This window comes from Tenrec ecaudatus, chromosome 1 (genome assembly GCF_050624435.1).
Source record: "Tenrec ecaudatus isolate mTenEca1 chromosome 1, mTenEca1.hap1, whole genome shotgun sequence".
In the NCBI taxonomy this organism is placed as follows: Eukaryota; Metazoa; Chordata; class Mammalia; order Afrosoricida; family Tenrecidae; genus Tenrec; species Tenrec ecaudatus.
The window spans coordinates 310,612,105-310,629,600 of record NC_134530.1 but is presented as its reverse complement, the minus strand read 5'-3'; the positions used below and the strand labels follow the sequence as shown (position 1 = coordinate 310,629,600).

Below are 17,496 nucleotides of genomic sequence, written 5' to 3'. Positions count from 1 at the left end.
AAGGGCTCAAATAGAAAGTCAATGTTAGAAAATAATGATGGCAACATATGTATAAATATGCTGGATACAATTGATGTATTGATGGTTATAAGAACTGTAAGAGCCCTCAACAAAATGGTCTTTAAAAAAAAAAAAGAGGCCTGATCCCTGACATCGGCTAGACGTACCATGAAATCCGGTCGGAACTGTGGTACGTGTGTCCGTGAGTTATCAATGTGTTTTATACGCTATTCCAAGAAGCACCAATCCATTGGACAATTCTGGTTTCCTTGCAAGCAAGTAAGAAACGTCCTCTCTGGTCCAAATGATAGCTTGTTTATTGTTTCGAGGCTTTTTGTGTTTTGTTTTTTTTGTTTTTTTACAGAATCAGATGGTGTAATTCCTTTCTACTGGCCGCGAAGTTGGAGGCTTAGCACCCCGGATTCCACTCCGGGAGTGAGTGCCCTGCAGGGCGAGAGCTCAGCGCGCTCCTCCTGGACCCTTTCTCGGTAAAGAATTTCCGGGGAAGAAATTCCGAGTCGTGACGGATTTTGGCAATAGAAAAAGCTACTGATTGGCAGGAGGAACGTTGGGGTCATTTGAACTATTAAACAATATCCAAGACAACGTTACGAACAGGGAAAAGAATCACTTGCCGAATATTCTTATGGGCAGTAAATGATCGTGAATTCACAGTTGAGTAGAAGAACTTTCACCTCTCCTGCCGTCGAGCAGAGTGGCGCAGCGGAAGCGTGCTGGGCCCATAACCCAGAGGTCGATGGATCGAAACCATCCTCTGCTATAGGTTTTACTACTTTCCTTGCGCTAAACGATGCAAACTATCTACCTTTAAGTATATTCTGACTCCTAGCAACTCCTGGGAGTGCTCTGCAGTTTCTTCAAACTGTTCATCTCTAAAGGCGCAGGAGCAGACAAGCGTCATTCATCGATTATGCAAATTACCTCAAACTCTATGACGCCCATCTTCCACAATCTCAGAGGTCAACAGACCCGAGAATTCACTTGTCCTGAAGATTCTGCAACTTCCCACAGACAAATCTAATACCCGTTTTCTGCTTCGCAGATGGACACAGGCTGCATGTTAGAAAAATCCTTTCCTACAGGTATCCTACAAAGGAACAGTTAAAATACTTAGTCAAAGGCACCTTCTCAGTTGAAGGGGTTTTGTATGCAATTTCATGTAGAAGCTGACACATTTGGCATTGACATTTGGAACCTCTTCCAGCAAAATAATTTTCTAATTTGTTATCTATTTTGGTGTTAGATTGATCATATTATTAGTAAATAAAATACAACTTAATCCAGAAAATGAAACTAACATACAGATTTGTGGTTCCAAGAAATACAACTTCAGGTTCCAGTCCTTATCTGCATAGACAAGCATAGCAGGATGGAAGAAGGCCTGGTGGAGCAGTGGGTTAAGTATTGGGGTGCCAAAGAACGCTGCTTTGTGGGGAGAAGGTGTGACAGGCCGCTTCTGTAAAGATTAAGAGTTTTGGAAACCGTGGTGCAGTGGTCCTCTGTCCTTTAAGGGAATTCTGGGTTGGAATAAACTGGACCACAATGGGGTTTGGGTTTGCTTTTTGGTATAGTACAATTGATAAAGGAAAAAGAGCTTACTTAGAAATAGCAAATAATACAGTAAAAATACAAATGCAAGTAGTAAGGAGACCGGTATAACATGTCCAACTGTTAAATGATTCAATTTTTTAGCAGCGATATTGGCAGCTATGAAATCATGAGTGTTGGAATCCATTTTATACATGAGTGATTTGGGCCTCCAAAAATGTGGAAATATTTACCATGGCCAAACCTTTGCATCTTTTGTCCGTATCTAAACTCACAATGAAATGTGATTTAGTTATCCTTTGGCCAAGTAATAAGTGTGTGATACATTCCAAGTTGGTTGACATCATTTAGGAGGTGAAAACATCCCCAATCTAGTGACAGTGATGGCAGACAGGAGGCAGGGGGAGTTATTCTCACCAGGATATTTCCTGCTTAGGGAGTGACTTCCTTGTTCTTACATCATTAAATACCGAGGGCAAAATATTATGATTCTACTTATTGCTTTCAATTTGTTGCTTTCCATTTTTCCTCCTTTGCTTGTCATTACTTGTATTTTCTAACTTTGCAACGAAAAGGTAAAAATTTTTGATGCCCAGTGAATAGGACAGTTTACATAATCCATAATAAGTGCTTCATAACTATTCAATCAAGACAGTTATCTTCCATATTTTGATTTCTGCGCACCGCCTAAAAATTCTGTGTGTGTATATATATCCTTGTGCTGTACCATTTAAATTTTTTCTATATACACCAGCATCTCTTTGAAGACAAAGTACAAATGGGACAAATGACAGAGTACTAGGGAAAGTAAAGTAACACTCAGAATGTGTGCATAAACTTCTGTTCAATAAATTGACCTCAAAGAATTTAAAACATGTTCATCTATCTTTCATGAATCTAAGAATTAAATCACAATACCAAGCACCAACGATGATACTGATTGAAACTATTTCTGGAAATGGAAAGAAAGTTCAATCTAGGGGGTGTGTAGTTCAGTTAGCAGAGCATTGCAATTTTAATCTGAGGTTCCAGGGTTCAAGTCTCTATTTAGGTATTTACGAATAGTATTGTTTCTCACTTGTTGCAACAAGATTCATGTTCTATATACTTCAGTGCATATTCCATAAGGAAGACTCAAGGTGGCCGATAAGCCAGTGGATGTAATTTTAATGTTGGAAGAGTCTGAAGCTCGTGGAACCAGCTGAGGAGGAGGAGGTAAGTGTATATTCCATGTAGGAGAGATGTGAATCAGTGGTGGCCAGAAAGCAGATTTCGTAAGCACCTACTCCTGGAAAACTTGCCGTTGGAAACCCTATGGAGCACCGTTTTCCTCTCATACCACGTGTTGGATTTGGTTCCAAAGCAACAGTTTGTTGTTTGTTTGCTTGGGTCTGCTTGCCTTTATTTACTTCTAACTATCCGAAACCACTGACATCCTCAAAAATAACTTAAGCATCGTAGGTAAAAAACTGGCTTGGGCCATTTCATATTGTATCCTCTTCTCACTGTCTGTCCCGCCAACCTCAAGTCCATACCAGTCTGTATGATCATTGTAAGGAAACGGAGCAGGCAGGTCTGGGGACAGCTACACCTGGTGATTTCAATGCAAGGCTGTGGACTCTGGCTCGTATGAAAGAGAACACTCAGTTGTGTAACACCAGGCCTCAGGGTCTAGAGATGCTGGACTGGGCATGGCGAAGTGGTCTTGTCACCCAGGAGGGGCAGCTCTTCAATAAATCAAAACCTGCTGCTGCCAGCAGCGCCTTGAATTAGCTATCAAATATCTTTTATACACCTTGTCCTATTGTCAGTGATCTCATTTTCAAAAATGTACCTACAAAAAGCAATTGTGAGTATCAGGGAAAGGATATTTCTTCCAAACTTATTTCTAATAGTGGTGGTGAGAGGATAACTGCTTCTGCATCTCCCAGCCAGGCTGCCGACAAAGAGGTCTTGGGCTGATGAGGAGCCTGGGAGTTGAGTGTCTCTTTCTCTCTCCAAGTCTTTTATCCTTATCAGAGGAACTTTCCTCCCAGTTCTGGACACACAGTCTCTCTCTCTCTCTCTCTCTCTTGTTCTTGCTCATGTGTAAGCACCATATGGCACCTTGAAACTCTACTTTCACCCCTGTTCCTGATAGGGAGGGGATGTCTTATGACCTATGAATGTCTATAGTCTGTCTTATGACCAGAAAATGGCAGGGAGGTGCATGCAACATCTTTCCTGTACAGGACATGAGGGGGTGCTCACTCATCAGGGGAGACGCGTGTCTACACTGAAGTTGACTTCACCTAGCTTTTTCTCCATATAAGTAAAGCATTTTCCCATGTATTGTTGGAGCCTATAGTTTGGTGTTGTGTTGGTGACTCTGGGGCTTGGTACAGCCAGTGGAGAATGGAATAGGTACTAAATACTCATAAATAGAGAGTAATGTTTTAATGGTAGATTCACCCAATGGGCAGTAATATTAAGCACATGTGAAAAATGATAGAAATGGGCCATTTCCATCCTGCTTCCCACCATGAGTGTAGGGGGCTCCGAAGGCATAAAGCTTTCGGTGGTGGGGTTGCCAGCTCTGTCTTCACATTTGTGCTTCTGCCGAGTACCAGCTGCCATGATGACAAAGTCACTAGCGGTTTTGCACGGAAGTCATGGACTTGGGTACAGCCCAAGGCTTGGGGTTACCCTTCACAGCAGTGATTGTCTGGAGGATGGACAAACAAAGCCCTTATGGGAATGTGCCGATTGAGATGGGCCAGGACGTTTTAGGGAATAAGGTACAAAGCAATGTTTTCCCTGACAAGTTCCTCATGCAGATTGTAGATAAGGTTTGCAATACAGTTGTCCAGGCCTGATCTCTGAGCAGACCGCCCAATCCCATCTTGTCTCCATTCCTCTTTCGTACATCCCTGCCCCATGTTCCGGTTCTCTCTTTGTTGCTGAACGGGCCGCAGCATTCTTCCACTATCAGGACAGGAAGGAAGTCAGCAGACTGAACCTTACTTGCTTTCAAGCTGGTCATCATGATGAAACTTGGACACACGTAGAAAAAAAGACACCCCAAAAACCAGAAACATGTTCCAGAGGCTGCAGGAAGCCTGCAAAGAAGAATGGAATGAAAGCAGCCTGCAGGGTATCCTCTGCTCTCGGCTTGCTCGCTTTAATGGTCATGGCAGCCAGAAGGCGGAATTACAGCAGAGGAGGGTGGAAGAGATGAGAGAAGCAGCAGGCTGCCAGGAAGCAAGAGAGACACAGACGTGATGTCATGAGGTGCCAGGAAGAGTTTGAATGCAAGGAGGGAGCTTTGTAGAAATTAATTGTGTTTCCACAGCTGGATAATGAAGCCACAAGAAAGGTTTACTATAAGGAATTCCATGAGGATGGGGGTGGGGGAGCATTCCACTGGATTGACTATGGAAACAAAGTCCAGAGACACTCATACGTGTGTAAAGAGAGCTTCATATCAAGAAGCAATTATGTGTCAAGAAAACATCCCAGTCCAGTCCAGATCATGTCCATAAATCCAATACTAGACCATCAGTCCCTCTTCAGACTCACGCAGCCACACTCAATGACACAGAATGCAGGAAGATCACGGATCATGCGTGCACAGTCTTGTGGATCCAATGGTGATGGCAGTTTGGACCAGCTTCTTAAGAAGATAAATAACCTGCTGAACTTTGTAACCTTTCCCTCCAGCATTTCTCAGAGCTGGTCTCCCCAGGCAGGGCCCATACAGACCTTTCTTCCTAACGTTCAAGGAAGCAAGTTTTTGAAAAAAAAAAAGTTGATTTGCCAATAGATCATCTCCAGATCTAAAACTTGCAACCCCAGCAAAATCCTGCTAAGGCAGCGCAAGAAACCACCCTGCCCCGTATGTATCAGCCCACATGACTTTGGCTCATGCCCTATATATGTCCCGCTGGCCCAGTACCAGGCGCAACTTCCCTGACTTAACTCTTTGGGTAACAGAACCTGCCCTGGGGCTCAAGATGCCCCTGTCCCTTTCTTTCTCTGCTCTCGCTTCCATCCTAGAGTTCTTTCCCTGCTTCAATAAAATCCTTTTCTTTCACTTCTCATTTTTGTCTGAACCCTGTCTCTGCCCTGTAGCTCACTCTCAACCTCTCAGGGGCTGCATCTCAAGGCTGGCTCATCTTGTCAACAGGAAGTTAAGGGAGAGAGAAAGGGCATTCCAGGATCCTCCATATGAGGAGGTCACACCCACAAAGAGGCACCATCAGGTTGTGACCTGATTGAGAGGCTACCTCCACCCCTACACTTATTTTCAAGTTGACATGAAAGTGTGTAACTACCACAGTGGTGGAATATGCTGATGTGATTCTGAACGCCCTGGATGCCAGAGATCCATTGGGATGTTGCTTCCAAATGGAGTGAGCAGTTCTGCAGGCAGAAGGCAACAAGAAACTGGTCTTGGTATTGAACAAAATTTATTTGGTTCCCAAGGAGGTTGTAAAGAAGTGACTGGATGACCTTAATAATAAGCTGCCAACTTTGGCCTTCGAGGACAGTACCAGCATCAGATAAAATATCTGAATCATTGCTGAGTGCTAGTGGAACAGGCTTTGGAATCCCTGATGAAAAAGCAAGGCCTGTTTTAGAGCTGAAAATCTCCTGAGGATTCTTGGGAACTATTGTTGCCTTGGTGAAGTGTGCATCCACATCGGTGTGGGGGTTGTGGTCCTTCCTAATGTCAGGGAAAACAGTCTGATCAATAGCCTGAAGTGCACTTGGTCTTGCAGTGTGGGAGCTGTGCCAGGAGTCACCACGTTCATGCAGAAAGCCTACTTGGACAAATTCATTAGGCTGCTACCTGCTCCAGGTATTGTCCCAGGACCCACCTCAGGGCGGGCACCAACCTGAGAAACTGCATCCGGATACAGATGCAAGCAAACCCCGTGACACCCTTGCAGATGATCCAGCAATGCGACAACCTGGGAGAGCTTTCCAAATAGTATGGCAACTCTGGGTTTCCACTGAGAACTTTCTTATTGTGCTGGCGCATCGTTTGGGGAAGAAAAGAGGAGGCATACACAGTCAGGAACAAGCAAAGTGGCCTGGCTATTGGATGAGTGGTAAGATAAGCTTTTATACAGTACCGCCATCCACCCACACTTTTGTTAACAAGATGCTGGGGGGGTCTTTGACATTGAAGATACGGGCAGGCTAACGAAGACACTATGAAACGCTTGGCCACTGGAGAATCTAATGAGCGGTTGGGTGATGTGAATTCACTCAAAGTGGAGGTCAAGTAGTTCAATTCTCCAATGATGGAAATAGCAGATGCCATTGGACATAAGAACCACCGTGTGTAAGATGGACAATACCACTGGTTATCATCCCAACCTAAACCCGCATCAGAAGGGGTGGGCTAAATGAAATGCTGACCACCACCCCAGGAATGGCACCATGGTAGACATCAATGGACCACTGCCCAATGCTGTAGAGGGTCATGGAAATGGACCCTTTATAAGAGGTCATCTGTCCTGAAGAATAAGAAAAAGATACCGAAAGGCACAGATAAAATCACCAGCAAGCTATCTGATTCCATGATGTCTGCTAGAAACCTCTCTGACAACACTGATGATAGTGGTGGTGACTGATGTCACCCCCAGCACCAGTGTCAGTGGGAGGGTGCAGTATGAATGAAAGGAAATTGCTTCTCTCTCTCTGAAGTACCTGCAGATCAAAAGAATCTGTGTTCGTCTGGGTAAATTAGGGAAACAAAAACTCATATGTATGAGAGAGAGTTTTATATAAAGGGTAAGTATACATTAAGAAAGCATCCCAATACAGTGCTGCCCAAGCCCATAAGTCCAGCATTAACCCATATGTCTGAAACCAATCCACAAAGTCCTTCTCAATCTCACAAAACACCCCCAATGATGCAGACTGCAGGAGGAAAGCCAAATCAGTGAGCATGTAAACATCTCAGCGCTGGCAGGGGTCTCCAAGCAGCTGCTCCTGCACCCAGGGCTGCATCAGGATAAGTCCATATGGCTTCTCCTCAGGGATGTCTTGCAGGAAGTGAGTCTTGCCTGCTGAATCAGGGAACTGGCTAAGGCAGCTGCACCCTGGACCAACCATCAGAAAGCAAGAGACCTGAGAACTAGAAAGGCGAGGCTCACAGAGTCATTTATCTCTCCTCCCTTCAATTAATCCTACATGTGTTTACCGTCCAGGTTGGCACAATAAACTCTAAAGATCTCAGAATCTGCACCTCATCATGCCCCTTCCCTCATTGTCTATTCCATTATTGTCAATTAAAAAGAGTACCAAGAGGTAGCAGTTGGCAAAAGAGAGAGAGAAAGAGAGAGAGAGAGAGAGAGAGAGAGAGAGAGAGAGAGAGAGAGAGAGAGAGAGAGAAAGGTAGAAATATATGTATTTTAAATAAATTGTTCCCAAAGTATTAAATGGGGGAAAATCTTGAACAAAATATTCAAGTATACTATGATATCACTTAAGTATTCATAAGTACTTATGGAAGAAAAATGTTTCCACCTCATCATTATAAACTACAAGTAGGGTCACAGCACTCTAAAAGCCTAGGAACATGAGGTAGTTTTTTCCCAGTTTGATTCTCTAGTATGTGTAAAGGTAATGCTTGGATGATATAAAATTACCTAGGAAATTTATTTCAGATCTGCCTCTAATTCCTAACTAATCTTAACCTAGATACTTAAAGTTTTACCCTCATTTGATTTTCAGATCCAGAATTCTAGAAACAAGGTGTTTGATGATAGCAGGATTAGCTGATTAGCAGGAGCAACAGATGCTTTGAGAAAGTTGTTTTCCCAAAATACTTGCCACGCGCTGTCCATAAGGATAGAAATTATGTCAGCACATTCCACTAAGATACACAGAGCTCTCACTTTGAGGTTTGGGTGAACGTGAACCAGCATCGTTCTGAGAAAATCTAGGAAAACCTAGATCACACAAGGATGTGAGATGCAGAAACTTGCAAGAGAAAGAAATGATGGAGATGTACAGTATGATATTTCTTGGATTCAGGAGACATAGATGAAAATGTTTTAAATTCTGTGAGGCCAATCTATTGAACAGAAGTTTATTCACACATTCTGAGTGTTACTTGACTTTCCCCAGTACTATGTCATTTGTCCCATTTGTACTATGTCTTCAAAGAGATGCTGTAGAAAGAATGTAAATGGTACAGCACAAGAAATATATATATACATACATACACACAGTTTTTAGAGGGAGAGGGAAATCAAAGATGAAATCAGATAACTGCCTTGAGTGAATAGTTATGAAGCATTTATTACGTACTACGTAAACTGTTCTATTCATAAAAAATTTTTACCTTCTGGTAACACAGATAGAAAATACAAGTAATGACAAGCAAAGGAGGAAAAATGGAAAGCAACAAATTGAAAGCAATAGCTAGAATTATAATATTTGCCCTCGGTATTTAATGATGTAAAAATAAGGAAGTCACTCCCTAAGCAGGAAATATCCTGGTGAGCATAACTCCCCCTGCCTCCTGCTTGCCATCACTGTCACTAGTTTGGTGATGTTTTCACCTCCTAAATGATGTCGACCAACTTGGAATGTATCACATACTTATTACTTGGCCAGAGGATAACTAAATCACATTCTATTGTGAGTTTAGCTACTGACAAAAGATGCAAAGGTTGGGCCATGGTAAATATTTCAACATTTTTGGAGGTCCAGATCACTCATGTGTAAAATGGATTCCAACACTCATGATTTCATAGCTGCCAATATCGCTGCTAAAAATTGAATCATTTAACAGTTGGACATGTTATACTGGTCCCCTTCCTACTTGCATTTGTATTTTTACTGTATTATTTGCCATTTCCATGTAAACTCTTTTTCCTGTATCAATTGTACTATACCAAAAAGCAAACCCAAACCCCACTGTGGTCCAGTTTATTCCAACTCAGAATTCCCTTAAAGGACAGAGGACTACTGCACCACAGTTTCCAAAACTCTTAATCTTTACAGAAGCGGCCTGTCACACCTTCTCCCCACAAAGCAGCGTTCTTTGGCACCCCAATACTTGACCCACTGCTCTACTAGGGCTTCTTCCATTCCTTGGAACCACAAATCTGTATGTTAGTTTCATTTTCTGGATTAAGTTGTAATTTATTTACTAATAATATGATCAATCTAACAATATAATAGATAAAAAATTAGAAAAATTTTTGCCGGAAGAGACACCAAATGTCAATGCCAAATTTGTCAGCTTCTACATGAAATTGCACACAAAACCCCCTCGACTGAGGAGGTGCCTTTGACTCAGTATTTTAATTGTTCCTCTGTTGGATACCCGGAGGAAGGATTTTGTAATGTCCTGCCCTGTGTCCATCTGCGAAGCAGAAAACGGGTATTAGATTTGTCTGTAGGAAGTTGCAGAATCCCCAGGACAAATGAATTCTGGGTTCGGTTGACCTCTGAGACGGTGGAAGATGGGCATCATAGAGTTTGAGGTAATTTGCATAATCGATGAATGTCGCTTGTCTGCTCCTGCTTCTTTACAGATGTACAGTTTGAAGAAACTGCAGAGCACTCCCAGGAGTTGCTAGGTGTCAGTTTTCATGCAGTTTAGCGTACGGAAAGTAGTAAAAGGCATAGCAGAGGATGGTTTCGATCCATCGACCTCTGGGTTATGGGCCCAGCACGCTTCCGCTGCGCCACTCTGCTGGCTGCTGCGGCATTGTGAATGATTGTCTACTCAATGGTGAATTCATGATCAGTTTGTCCATAAGAAGACCATTCAGCATGTGGTTATTTTCCCTTTTCATACCGTTGTCTCCGATTTCTTTTATCGTTCAATTGACCCCAACGCATCTCCTGCCGATCAGTAGCTTTCCTTTTTGCAAAAGGCCGTCCCGGCTCGGAATTCCTTCCCCCAGGAATTCGTTACCGAGAGAGGGTCCAGGAGGAGCGCACTGAGCTCTCGCCCTGCAGGCCACTCACTCCAGGGGTGGAACCCGGGGTGCTGAGCCTCCAACTCCGCGGCCAGTGGAGAGGAATTGTGTTAACACCTTTTATTCTGTCAAAAAAAACCACACCCAAAAAACACCCCCAAACAAGCAAACTATCATTTGGACCAGAGAGGACGTTTCTTACTTGCTTGCAAGGAAACCAGAATTGTCAAATGGATTGGTGCTTCTTGGAATAGCGTATAAAGCACATTGATCCACAGACACACGGACCACGGTTCCGACCGGATTTCATGGTACGTCTGGCCGATGTCAGGGATCAGGACTTTTTTTTTTTTTTAATAAGCCCATTTTGTTTGGAGCTCTTACAACTCTTATAACAATCCATACATCAATTGCATCCAGCATATTTGTACATATGTTGCCATCATTATTTTCTAAACATTTACTTTCTATTTCAGCCCTTGGTATCTAATCCATTTTTCTTTTCTTTAAAAAAATAATTTTATTAGGGGCTCATCCAACTTTTAACACTATCCATACATATATAAATTGTGTAAAACACATCTGTACATTCATTGCCTTTATCATTCTCAAAATATTTGCTTTCTGCTTGGGCCCTTGGTATCAGCTTCTCATTTTTTCCCTCCCTTCCCAATTGCCCCTCCCTCATGAACCCTTGATAATTTATAAATGACCATTATTTAGTCATAGCTTACACTGTCCAACGTCTCCCTTCACCCAATTTCTGTTGTCCTTTCCCCCAGAGAAGGGGTTATATGTAGATCCTTGTAATCAGTTCCCCCTTTCTACCCCACCCTCCGAACATCTCCACTCTCAGCACTGGTCCTGAAGGGATCATCCATCCTGGATTCCCTGTGTTTTCAGTTCCTTTCTGTACCAGTGTACAAGGGATCAGGACTTTTAAGACGTCTCCCCACACGGGAATACAAACCGGTGTTGCCCCTTGAAGACTGTTCGTAGTAACCTTACATAGGGATTTCTCTTATTAACACGACTGCTTTTAATTAAACAAAAGCCAAACAAACCCAAAACCCTACTGTGTTTTTCTGTCCACACTAAAACTTAAGGAGTGATATCTGCAGGGTGTTTTTTCACAGTGGAGGGCTGCTGACAGAGCCCAGGACTCTGGTCCCGAACCTTCGGGGATCCGCACTGGTGTGGGCAGGACCCAAGTCGTGGGCAGGACCCCAGAGCCAGAGCCGGCGGCCTCTTCCAAACGCGCGCGCCCTGGGAGCGGAGACCTCGCGGACCATCCCTTGGCCAACTTGGATTTTCTGCTCCGACAGCGTCTCCTTCTGAAGTAGCCTTTCTATTGCGGCCTTCCTGAAGCAGCCACGGGGGAATGGATGTTCCGCGAAAGATGTCCCAAAGCCAAGACCGGGATAAGGATAACCTTGGATTCGGACATATTTTCCATACCCTCGAAGAGAAAGGGAGCGCAGAGAGAAGGAGGCCACCCCCAGGAAAGGAGTCTCTCTCTACCTGTGGGCAGACCTGAAAGGACCCATTTAGGGTTTCAGCCCTGGGTTACCTTTCCTACAACCATCCTGGCCCCCAGCCAGCCCAGTGCCTCTCAGTAACATGGACACATGCGTGTGACTTGGAGGGGGTTTGTGATTGTTTCTCCAAACTAAGGGAAAATTTGTTTCATAAATGGATTTAGGGTAGAATTAAACCAAGTCATCCATTAATCATAGGGCCTGGGAACAGGAGAACCTTTAGAATCTTCATGGGGATTGGGGGCAGGTAACTGTGGATCAGATTGCTTTAGAAAGCCTTCATTTTACAGATAAAGAAGTGGAAAACCAGATGCTTCCACAATATCAGTATGCATCATCTATAGCGGCGGGAAGCAATTAACTTCTTAGTTTATAATTTGAGAGTGGGAATACCCAGTTAGAAGAGGCACATAGTCCAAGCAACCACAGGAATAATTATAATAATAAATCACTAAATTTAATTGTATTCACTTATGGATTATAAAACCCAGTTTGTTTCCTTGCTTCTCCCTGCCCATAGCCTCGTATACTGCAGATTTTTATGGAATGAAGTTAATGCTTTCAAAATTATCACCTCATACAAACAGGGCTTTGTTAATGACTAAAAATAAATGGAAGGATAGCGTCACTTCTCTTTCCAATCCAGATAGGATTACTTTTAGTCAGACTTTTCCATGGCTCACACACATCCATACAAACACCTTTTAAAAATTATTTGTATAGCCACTTCATAGCTGTAATATTTTAAAAAATTATCTAATTCAGCGTCTTTCACAGTACAGATAAAGAAGTTGAAGTGCACTCATTTTAGCTACTTGCCAAAGACATACTAATCAATTCCTAAATCAAGTCTTTCATTGATCCTGTTGGTAAAGGATATTTTCTCAAAATAACTACGTCATAAGCAGTGAAAGACATGGGCAGAACTAGAGCACATTAAACTAAGCAAAGTGGTGTTATAAAGACAATGATTTAATGACACCATTATTATAAAACAACAAAGATAAAGAAAAGTGGTTTTCACACTACAGGATAAGACTTTGAGGGAAAAAGACTTTGAAGACTATCAGGGGAGGTAGGATATTGTGGAGGGAGGGACTGAGAGGGGTGGGGGTTAACACAATATTATGACCAATTTGATTCCCTGAGAGAGGCTGTGCAACTATACAGAATATGTTTTCCTTTAAAAAACAAAAGAAAGAAAGGTTCCTTACTCCTCAAGTCTAATCATTAGTTGGAATGACAATAAAAGGAAAAAAAGTAACAAATAAATAAATAATAAATTCAAAAAGGAAGAAAAGTAAAACTAAAGTGAATTTGAGTCTATAATGACACACAAGTGCATTAAAAAAAACTACTTTATGAAGGAAGGGAGACGCCAGGCAGCGTAAGATAAGATAAAAATAATTAATAAATTATTAAGGGTTCATGGGGGGGGGCGGGAAGGGAGGGGAGGAAGAAAAAGAAAATGAGGAGCTGATTCCAGGAACCTAAGAGGACGGCGAATTTTAAGAATGATGAGGCAATGAATGTATAAATGTGATTTACACAATTACTGTATGTATGGGTTGTGATAAGAGTTGCATGAGCCCTAATAAAATGATTTAAATTAAAAAATACTTTATATCCAAGGTGAATTTGAATTGACTTGGTTGTAGTAGGTTTTTACAGTTTTATACAAGAGTGAAATTTGGAAAACATTACTACCAGGGTTCCAGATCAGACATGTCTCTGAGACCAATGATGGCCAAAGACAGATTCTGTTGCTAATTCACTTAGCCTAAGTTGAATACCTTCAAAAACAAGTCACATGCAAACAAAATTTTGCTAATGATCATCCAACAATGGTTGCAAAAGTACGTTAACAGAGAGCAGTCTGAGGTTCAGGCCAGATGCAGAAGAGGAGGATGTGGAACAAGGGATACTACTATGATGTCAGACGGGTCTTGACTGAAAGCAGAGACTACAAGAAAGATGTTTACTTGTGTTTTATTGAGTATTCCAAGGTATTCAACTGTGTGGATCATAACACTATGGACAGCCATGAGAAGAATGGAACTCTCAGAAGATTACATTTTGCCCGTGTGGAATTTGTACAAGGGTAAAATTAAAAAGGTGTGCAGCAGGGTTGTATCATTTTAACATGCATATTCAATCTGTATGCTGAGCGATTCATCAGAGAAGCCGGCTTATATGAAGGAGAATGTGACACCAAGACTGGAGGAAGGCTTATTAACAACCTGAGATGTGCAGATGACACGACCTTGCTTGCTGAAAGTTCAGGGTTTGAAGCACTTGCGGATGAAGATTAAGGATTGCAGGCAATGTCAAGAAGGCCAAAATCCTCACAAGTACATAAAAAAGTAACATGATGATAAATAGAGAAAAGGTCGAAAACTGTCAAGGATTTTGTCTTGCTTGGATCCACAATCGATGCTCATGGAAGCAGCCGTCAAAAGATCAGAAGAGTGGCCATCTGATCTCCAACTGCATGCGAGAGCAATGTGGAGAGACTTTGACAGCTCAGGTCAGCAAAGTATCTGTAGCTGCCACTCGCCTTTCCTATAAAATTAAAAAAAAAAAAAGATCAGAAGAGGTGCATTAGGTAACTCTGCTGCACAAGACCTTTTTAGAGCATTGAAGAGCAAGGACGTTATTTTGAGGACTAAGGAATGGCTGACCCAAGCCTTGGTAGTCTCCATTGCATCAGATGCTTGTACAAGGTGGACATGGAATAAAGAAGACTGTAGAAGAAGCGATGCATCTGAATTGTGGCGCTGGAAAAGAATACTGACAGCACCAACGACTGCTAAAAGCACAGATCAGTCTGTCTTGTCTTGCAAGAAGTATGGCTAGAGAGCTCCTTGGAGGCTACAATGGTGGGACTTCAGACTACATGTGTGGGCCATACTGTCAGGAGAGACCAGTCTCTGGAGAAGGACATCAGGAGATGGATGGACACAGTGGCAGCGACAATGGGCTCAGACACAGGAACAATTGTGAGGATGGTGTCGGACCCGGCACTGTTTGGTTCTGTTGTGCTTGGGGTCTCTATGGGTAGGAACTAACCTGAGGCAGCTAAAAGCAACAGCAACGACAAAAGTCAGATCCAATAAAAACCGTGACTTTTAATGGGATCTGGTAGGTCAGTTCAATTCAAGGCAGAGAAGTCCCATCACAAGATTGGGGCAGGGGTGGGGATGGTTTGCAAAGGTTAATCATGACAGATTTCCCCCAAAGACACAGAGTGACCACAGTATATTTATTCATTAACACTAATTAATTAGCCTTCCTTGTCGGCCCATGGATGTTATCCTATGGGTGATAGTTTTGTGCTTCAAGACATATCAACTGACTTGATTTGAACCAGCAGCAGAACTCCAGAATCAACGAAAAACTGAGGCCCTACTGGGAGTCGAACCCAGGATCTCCTGTTTACAAGACAGGCGCTTTAACCAACTAAGCCATAGAGCCAATATGCTTGTGTGCATTAATATTGCTTTCTTGTCCAATTAGATGAACTGTTGTTAACAGTCTACATGATATCCAAGCAGCTTCCTGCAAAAATGGTCAAACTAGAAGACGCTTTGCTTGCTTACCTGTGCGGTAGAAGTAATACAGCAGGGAACGTCAGTGCTTTGTGTAGTCCCATCACAGCCTTCGCGGAAAGTCCAGGCTGTTCAATCGTTTCAAATGAGATAAAGATGCCTGAAAACCAACGTTGCTATCACTTAGATTAGTAAAGTTTTTAACAAAGGAATTCCACGGAAGGACGCAGACCACTGTTTGGAGGCGTGAGGACAGCAGGGAAGAGAAGACGGGAAGGGATGAATTCCGCTACAGTCTCCCCCCTTAAAATCGCCACTTCCTTACAATCCCAGCAAACCAAGAGCGAGCGCTATTAGGAGCTAATGTGGCGAGTGGAGGTGCCAGGTTCTTAAAGAGGCGGAAAGGACCCCCGTACAGCCCCCAGAGCTGGGAGCCAGGGTCCAGCACATCTTGGCAGCCAAACTTCAAGCGCGGTAGGTCTAGGACACACCAAGTTTGGACTTCTCGCTCTTCCCCAGGCACCCACCCCACCTCCAGGCTGTTTGCACCCACTTCCTCACTCCCATTGGAGGCGATCAAAGGAGCAGGCCAGCCGGCTGTGAGCCTGAGCACAGCTCTTCGCCCCCCACGAGGGTCGCGCGAGGGACAGCAGAAGGGCCGTGAGAATCGGGGTGGGGCTGCAGGGTGCTGGGCCCCTGCGTCGGCGGGAGGCTGGACGACAGAGGGGGCTCCCAGGGACCGTGTCCAGAAGGACCGCGTTGGTGAAGTGAGAGCCGGCTGAACGCGTCCCGTCAGGGCAGGAGCGGGGACTCATCAAATGCCAACCGAGAATGGAGACCATCGACACAGCAAAAAATGGAAGATGTGTTTTTGCACAACCAAGTCTGTCTGTCTCTTTCTTCCGGCTTTCAAACTGTCGCCCTCCCTCTTGTAGGACCAGATACCCAGGTGGGCGTGGGCGGCGGTGGGGTCCTCTTAACTTCCGGCTGCTCCCCCCCCACACACACACACCCCGAGATTAAGCTGCGCCTCCTGTTGCTCATGGTCCTAAGGCTGCGTGCGTCCCGGTGACTTTCAATCATGTCCTCAAGATTCGTTTATTTCTTCTTTGGTTGCACCTACACTTTAGGATATCCGAGTCTCATAAAGGAGGTGAAGCTCAGCTCTGTACTTGATGAACCAAGTCCCAACTCTCTGCTGCCGAAAAGTGTAAGTCTCACTGCTGACTCTCACGGACACCTCCCCAGGTGCCCAGTTCCTCCTTGCACGGACAAACATAGTTTCTTGTGTATCCTCTTGGGGATATCATTTCTTCCACTTATAAGAAAATCCAAACGCATTCCACCGATTCCTGGTGTTCCCCACCCCCTCGGCCCCACCCACTTCTTGTAAATTGTTGCAGTCCCCAAGCCAATACTGAAAGAGCGTCTCCCTTCTTTGCTTGGCAGCGTCGAGTGAATTTCATGAAGATATCATACTACATATTTTGCGCATAAGCTGCTGAAATAAACGCTACCCCTTGTCTGCCATTTCCAGGAGGGTGAGTACTTCCTAAACGTGATATTGCTGAAGCAGTGTGCCATACAATTCCTATAACAATCACTACTAATACCAAATTAATAATAAACCATTGTCTTCAGCTGATTCTGACCTCCCCCTTACACACACACACACACACACACACACACACACACACACACACCCCGCTTGCATCACAGAATACAGTAGAACTGTTTCACAGGCTTCTCTGGGCTGTAATCTTTATGTTTTGTTTTATTTTTTAAGAAAATTTTTATAAATCACTTTATTGGGGCTCATAATACTCTTATCACAATCCATACATACATCAATTGATTAAATCACCCTTATACATTCGTTGCCCTCATCATTCTCAAAATTCGCCTTACACT

General features: G+C 43.5%; 3 non-coding genes and 2 pseudogenes across 3 annotated transcripts; 3 read left to right on the top strand and 2 right to left on the bottom strand.

The window, feature by feature from the left end:
• Positions 1-168: 168 nt before the first annotated feature.
• Positions 169-7,190, top strand: LOC142441899 (guanine nucleotide-binding protein-like 3-like protein; annotated as a pseudogene).
• On the top strand, positions 710-781 carry TRNAM-CAU (transfer RNA methionine (anticodon CAU)). Its single transcript has one exon. It is a non-coding gene; the product is annotated as a tRNA-Met (tRNA).
• A 3,010-nt stretch (positions 7,191-10,200) lies between the features above and the next one.
• TRNAM-CAU (transfer RNA methionine (anticodon CAU)) lies at positions 10,201-10,272 on the bottom strand. The gene has a single exon. It is a non-coding gene; the product is annotated as a tRNA-Met (tRNA).
• A 4,217-nt stretch (positions 10,273-14,489) lies between these two features.
• On the top strand, positions 14,490-14,607 carry LOC142437714 (small nucleolar RNA SNORA44; annotated as a pseudogene).
• Positions 14,608-15,437: 830 nt separating this feature from the next.
• Positions 15,438-15,511, bottom strand: TRNAT-UGU (transfer RNA threonine (anticodon UGU)). Its single transcript has one exon. It is a non-coding gene; the product is annotated as a tRNA-Thr (tRNA).
• Positions 15,512-17,496: the final 1,985 nt, after the last annotated feature.